Here is a 7,352-nt window from a genome sequence, read left to right as displayed (position 1 = left end):
CATTCCTGCCTCCAGGGGCTCCGAGTCCTTCTTTTGCTGGACTCAGACTGGGGGCAGAGCGAAAAGGCACAGGCCAGAGGGGTGGGCTATGCTGGCCTTTGCTCAGTGGGTCTGGCAAAGGACTCATGCAGGGTATGGGTGTCAGCAGTCCTTCTCTGGCCACCACTGAGTCACCCACGCAGGTCATTTGGTAGGCAGAGCCTGGCTCCTCTGTTGGGGAGAGGAATGTGCCACCTCGGGTTCCCCAGGGTGGTGCAGGGACAGGGGGCATACATGGACACACGCGTGCCAGCCTGGCACTGCGTCACAGAGCAGGTGGCTTTGACAGCCAGAGCCTGGGCCAGCCCTGTGGCCCCCACCCCATGGATTTCCGAAGTTTCGGGGTTCAGAAGCACAGGCTCCAGGAAGGGGGGTGAGCAACAGTGCGGTGGGTGATTCAGTGTGTCGACCTGACCAGCTAAGGGAGGCCCCAGAGCTGGTCAAACCCACTCCCTGGGCGTGTCTGTGAGGACGTTTCTGGCAGATTGGCGTTGGTATCCGAGGGCTGAGCAGTTTGCTCTCACCCAGGTGGGGGCCCACCCTGCCCTCCAAGGGCCCGAACAGAACCAAGGGCGAAGTGGGCTCGTGTCTGCTCCTGAGCTGGGTCAGCCGTCCTCTGCCGGCACACCGGCCTCTGCCTCTGTACTCGGACCAGGACTTACCCTCCTCCCCGTCTCCCAGGCCTCAGGGTTTGGACTGTACCCCTCCATGGGCTTTCCTGGGCCTCCGGTGCCAGCCCCTCGTGATAAACCTCTCCCTGCACGTCTGTACCCATCGCCTTGGTTCTGTTTCTCTGAAGGACCCTGACCAGCATGGATGGATGGCTCCCTCCAAAGCTGTCACCCAGAGCCAGGCCAGCCAGAAACTGAAACCTGATACCGGGTCCCACCTCTGACCCTCCTCTGTGCCCCTGGGTGGGTGTGGCTATGGCCAGACACCTAACCTCTGCGCATGAGTCGGCTCACCCAGAGAAATGACCAGAGGACCACCTTCCCCTTCTGCCCAGCTCACACACCTGCAGCCCCGGCTGTCCGTCTGCCTGTCCACTGGGCCTGCACGTGCCTGCCGGGGCAGAGCTCCTGGGGAGTGGGGCGGAGGCTCCAGCAGGCCCTGAGCCACAGTCCTTAGCATCTGCTGCTGGCGACCACCCCCCCACTCTGCACAACAGATGGGATCAGCCTGGAGGGGTTGGGTAACTTCTAGAAGCCACACAGCACTGGGCTGGGGGGAGCTGCGAGAGTGAGGGCAGACTGGGTCCCCAGCCTTTCTCTCTCCGTCACTGCCTAGGCTAACACTGACCTCCCAGGTGAGGAAAAGCGACCTGTCTGAGCCCCAGTTAGCTCATTGATGAACGGTATCATGGCTCTCCCCAGCGTCGCCGCGCTCTGCTCTGCTCTGCCCTTTCCCGACGGCTGCAGGGGATGGGAAGACCCTCTGCCCTTAAAGGCAGGAGATGCAGGCCGCGCACTGGGTGAGGCGTGCTGGCGCTGCGGGCATTAGGGTGAGCAGATGGAAGTGGGATGGCAGGAGAGGAGGTTGAGGCAGGAGCAGCTGGCTGGGACCCATGTGCAAAGACAGGAATCGAGGGGAGGTTTGAACCCGCAGGGGTGTGAGAGAAAGGCAGGTAAGCACTGATTTCTTGTCTAACCAAGAAAACAACTAAGTTATTTTCCTTTATCATTAAAAAAAAAACAAAACAAACTTCTTGGGCCGGCCAGGTAGCACAGCAGTTAAGCGCTGTGCAGGGGGTGTTGAATCTCACAGGGCCGACTGCAGTTCAAGGCCTGGTGATGGGATAGAATGGAAGAGAAGAAGATTGCATTATGACTCAGTCTCATCGGGGCCTCTCTCTCCCTCTGTCTCATGTGCCCTCTGGCCTAAAAGAAAAGCCCTTAGCCTAACTTTGAAATAATGATTTCTCCTGATCACTTTTTCAGGGATAGAGGAGGTTCATAAAACATCCAAGCCCATTCACTGTCCCACTTCCTACCAGCGCCTTCCCTGGGAGATGGCGGAAGTGGATTTGCTTTCTGTGCTGCGGTGGGAACCAGACAGGCCTGCCAGTGTGCAGCTCCATCCTGCAGAGGGAGCCTGCGGCGCTCATTAATCACATAATCACGGGGTAAACAGGTCATTCAGAATGACACTGTGCTGTGTTCTGCCAAATAAGTAGCATCTGTCCCCCTGCGGCATAAATCTGCCTGTCCAGTCTCTGCTCCCAAGACAGGCTTTCAATGCAGACCTGCGGCTCCCCTTGACTCAGCTCCTTTGCTGCTGCAGCTAAGATGAACGTCATGTCGCTTTGGAAACAGGCTGTTCACCTCGTCCTGGCCTCTTCCCCCAGGACGCTTTGCCAGCAGCAGCATCTGTGAATTACGAGGTGATGTCACCTCGCTCTGCCCAGCTCCAGAGCTGCTGCTCCCTCAGATGTCTCCATCACTCCCGCCCTTTCCTCTGCAGTCCTGGGTTCTGGAGATCTCTTGGGCCCTGGATCCCTTTGCACTGCGTCATCCGGCGTGTCATCCTCACTGCCTGGCAGAGCACTCCGCAGGTGGTCTCTTCTTAAAGAAGATGGCCTGGGGACCAGCAGATAGCCTAATGATTACATCATTAGACTCCCATATAGTCAACCACAGTTCGAGTCCCAGACCTAGCAACTTAAAACTCCATACCAGACATGAGTGCATGCATGCCCAAGATCCTGAGAGGAGAATGGAGGAGAAGGGATTGCGGCATGGCCATCCCCCCTGGGGGGGTGATTTCTCGCTTTCTGTCTCTCTCTCTCTCTGTCTCTCCAGTAAGTGAATACACCCTATAGCAAAAATCTCTCTTTAAAAAAAAAATGGAGGTGACTTGGGTTTTCTTGGCCCTGCTTTTGTTCCCATAGGTCCCACTTGGCTATATGCCAGATCTCACTTTAGGGGCGTCTGAGTAACATAAGTGTCTTTGGACTGCCCAGCCACCAGAACTGAGTTGAAATGAACATCCATTCTCTTTTTTATTATTCATATTTTTAATTTGCCAGAGAGAGACAGAAACAAGGCGGAGAGGAGAGAGCACCTGTCAGTGGGGTGCGGGCTCAGCGCACGCCCTCCTCGACTTCTCCACCCCGTCAGGACTCAGGCATGCAGCACACATGACCATGTGGGACCTGGTTCTCTTAACCACCAGGCCCTGGGACCAGTCCAACTTCCAGTCTCCTAGATCCACCCAGCGTCAGTCATTGCCTTTAGCAACACACAAACAGACGAAGACACGGCAGTACACAGGAGAATGTCGTTCTTTTTACGGCTAAACATTTCAACGTGCGAACAGGCCTGTTTATCAGTTGACGGATGCCAACGGATGTCTGGGTCGGCTTCTTTTAAGAAAAACAAACCCTAGCCCTTGAACACTCATATAGAGAGACTTCAATCTTCATGTCACTTTTGTGCTGAGGGACAGCACCCCAGATGGCCCGCTGGGCCCAGTGCCTGCTGTTAGGGCTTCTGGAAGGCAGAAGAGAGAGAGGTTCTGAGCGTGGAGCCTGGAGCCAGGCAGGCTGGGTTTGCACCTTGAGTCCATCTTTGACAACTGGGTAACTTCAGATGTCTCCCTAAACCCCCTGTGCCTTGTTTTCTCATCTGTATAAACGAGGGTGACGATCCCTTCCTCGGACGTTTGCTGTGAGGACTGAGTGGTGCCTGTAAGTGACAGGCTGGGGCCAACCTGCCCCCCACACGCGTGGATACCGTGGTTGTCACAGGGCCTGCCGCTCGCACTGTCCCCCTTTTCACATGACGCCCGGTTCCCTCTGGAAAACCCACCCTCTCCTCCTCGGACGCAAGGTTTGGGCAGGATCAAACCTGTCTTCGGTCTAGGATAAGCCTCGGCTCACACCAACCAGTCAGCGTGGCCAGTCGACGGTTCAGAATGTGTTCCTGACTTGCTCAGAGCCAGTGAGACCCAGGCAAGCACGGGTTCTGGGAAGAAGAGACTCTCTCTTTGGCTGGCTTGGGCTTGATGGAGTGAGGGTATGAGACTTAGAGCTTGTGCAGCAATCCTGTGGCCATGAGGAGGACCCGAGGGTGAAGCGAACATCTCTGTGGAGCAGAGGGAAGGTGCGTGGAACTGGAGCTTGTTTGATTGACAGTTTGTTTGGCTGAACCCCTGGATCACACCATACATGAGCTCCACCTGGATTTTCAGTTATAACAGCCAAGGTTTCTCCTCTGTCTGTTCATTTGCTTGCTTAATGGGCTACGGAACTTGGAAACGAACTATCCCTAAGCGATTTTTATGGGTGTGCTCTCCAAAGTGTCTAGAACTGTGGTTGTTTGGACTTTGGACTAGGAGTCTGTCGTGAGAGTGAAATTTACTTTTGCACACTCAGCCCTTGGTGCTCCCTGTGTGCACTGCCTCCCGGAATCCCCACCAGGCCTGAACCCCGTTGCCCGAGTGGTTAACAGGCCCGATCGCAGTGTCGGCGGCCTTCTTGTCCCTGCCTCACTCCTCTCTCCCTGATAGTGTTCCACCTTCAAGTGAACGCCCACAGCCAAATCCTCGCCCAACATCTGCCCATGGGGGGGGCCCAAAGATTTGGAGAGCCAGGACCCGTGCAGAGGGCTGCTCTGTCTCCTCCGCTGTCATCCTGCAGGGACGTCCCGGCGCCATGCTGCTCGCTCTGCTGCCCTGCACTGGCTGGCAGGCTGCCTTCCTTCCCCAGCCCCGGGCATGTGGGCTTCCCTCCTGCTCTCTACTGCCCCTGCGGTGCTGGAACAGCTGGCACATGGGAGGTGTCCAAGGAGCCAGCACTGTGCTACCCACTCAAGACTCAGGTGACCCCTGGCCACCCCTTACCTCTTCACTACCCCCATCCCGACCCCGGCACAGCAGGGAAGCCACCACCTAGTCTTACACTGTTTGCTGTTTTACCTGGCGCTGCGCTGGGCAGGGCGCCCTGAAAGCTGGGTTAGGCAGGGGCCGGGTGATATGGCTGAGCTTCCCCAAGGGCGTCTGGCCTGGCTGGTTCTGCAGCACGCTGTGGAAGCCTTTGGGAGCAGCAAGACAGGCGAATTCCAGCTCAAGGCACCCAGATTTAGCCTGAGCGCTGAATCACATGGGACCCGAGTCCCCTCCGCTCGCTCTCCTGACAGCAGTGAAGGTGAGTGCAGAGAGTCACACGGCCACCAGCTCCAGAGTCCCCTCCACTGTCTCAGGAGGTGGCAGCTCAGACTTAGCAGTGGTCACCTCGCCAGGGACAGCTACAGATCACCACAGAGGCCAAGGGCCTGGGGACTGCAGCTTCCCTCTGTTCTACTTTTAGCTGCCAGTGTGTTTCTGGCCCGCACTGACGGACAGAGATGAACTGGCAGGCAGAGCTGAGAGCCCGCACTGGGGCTGCAGAGCCTGAGCTACCAGGTCCGACTCTGCCACCTCCTCCCGGCCCCAGCCATGCGGCCAAATCACATCCCCTCCCTGGGCCTCTGTGTCCACACCTGCAAAACAGACAGGTTAGATCTGGTGACCATTAAGGCTCTTCTAGCTCTGAGAAGTTTTGAGGGAGGCCGGGACAAGAGGGACAGTGGAGGGTCCCTTCCTTGTCACGGGGGACTGTTCCTCTGAAGGGGCTCCGCTCTGCTCCTCACGGAGGTGGCCAGTGTGTACCTGGCTGCCCGGCAGGTTCTACCTGACCTGCTGGTGGGCACGGGGACAGCGCCAGTCCCGGGTTGGTTGTTTGCTTGAATATCTTTAGTCCAGGCCGTACCCTCAGGTCCCTTTCCCTTTCCTTTCTCAATCTTCACTCCCTGTGGCATTTCCTAGGGTCGCTTCCCAAATAAACAACTCACATGTCACTGAGGAGGGCCGTGACCTTCAGACGTGGTGTCCTGAGAGCCGGCCCCACTTACGTAAGCTCTGGCCGGGAACGTGCAGCCTCCATCCGGGCACGAGGCTGCAGCGGGCAGACACAAGAGGAGGAACTTTCTATTAAAAGACACTGTGTACACTATTCACCCACCATTTCAAGGTCATTTGAGTCAGAGAAAAGGCACGGAAGCGGCCCAGATTATAGGAGGCTGGCGAAACAGGACAGGGATGCAATGCTCGTCTGACTGGACCCTGGACTGGAAGAAAAAGGTTATGAAGGGTATTAGGAAGCTGACCGACACAATCGGGTCGGATAACGGGTTCGACCGCAGCAGCGCACACAGTGAAGCCTGCTGAGGCTGGTCACTGCACTGCGGTGGTGCGGGAGGTGTCCTGCCTGTTCTTGGGGTCTGCACTCTGGAGAATTTAGGGTCTCGTTGGGCTCTCCATCCTCAGAGAAGGGCGTTGGTGTACCTTGGGGCTTCCTATCCCTTTGGGGGTTCCTTTGGGGACTGAGGAGACTGCTGAACACTTTGCACTTGGAAACACATCTGACCCCACAGGGTCATGGGCCCTAAAGCTCCCTGGGAACTCCCAGCTAAGAATCCTTGGGCCCGTAGTCTTCTCATGAGCCTTCTAGTTTCCACATCCTAACATTCTAGGGTGAAGGGCCATTGAGCAGGAACTGACCCTCCAACTGTTCAGAAAAACACCCCCCCTTCTTGCACATACGCGCACACACCCACACATACGTATCCAGTAAATACAGAGGAGCGCTAAAGCAAGTGCAGAAGTCGTGAAAGAACAAAAGGTGTGTCCGGGTGTTCTGTGCACTGTTTTAATTGTTGCGACTTTTCTGAGTTGGACGCGTTTTCCAATGGAACGTTGAAACGCCTGTCGCTTGGTGTCCAGCAGCGTTCAGTAAGCCGTGTCTGCTGTTAGCCTGAAATTCCAGCCAGCGGGGAGAGGCGTTGAGCTGAGCAGCGGGCCAGAAGCCAGGCCCTCTGAGGAACTGCGCCTCAAGTGAGGGTCAGCTGCCAGGTGGAATGGGTGGGAACGTGGGGCAGGTCGTAGAGAGCTGTCGGTGAACGTGTCAAACTTGAGCCACTTGCTGAAGAAGCAATTTGGAGCACAGTCAAGGGACCAGAGTGTCTCTCTCACCTCTCTCCTCATTCTTGTCTGCCTCTTGTCATGGTGCGAATTGTCGTGGTGAGCTCTGCTTCCCAGAATCACAGACTGCCCAAGCCAGGCAGGAGCTCACCAACCGTCCTGTCCAGTCTCTCCATGGAATAAATGAGAAAAGGGAGTTCCGTGAAATCGATTTGCACGCCCAGTGTCTCAGAGTGTGCCTGGGACACCCCACGGTAGCCCTCCGTGCTCCGCTTAGAATGGCACGTGTGTCTTGGCCATTGTCTTTGAGGGCTCAGGGACTGTTTTAGATAAGCCTAAGAGCGGCAGTGTGCCAT

This window comes from Tupaia chinensis, unplaced genomic scaffold, assembly GCF_000334495.1.
Source record: "Tupaia chinensis unplaced genomic scaffold, TupChi_1.0 Scaffold000355_1, whole genome shotgun sequence".
NCBI classification, from domain to species: Eukaryota; Metazoa; Chordata; class Mammalia; order Scandentia; family Tupaiidae; genus Tupaia; species Tupaia belangeri.
This window is presented reverse-complemented; position numbering follows the sequence as displayed.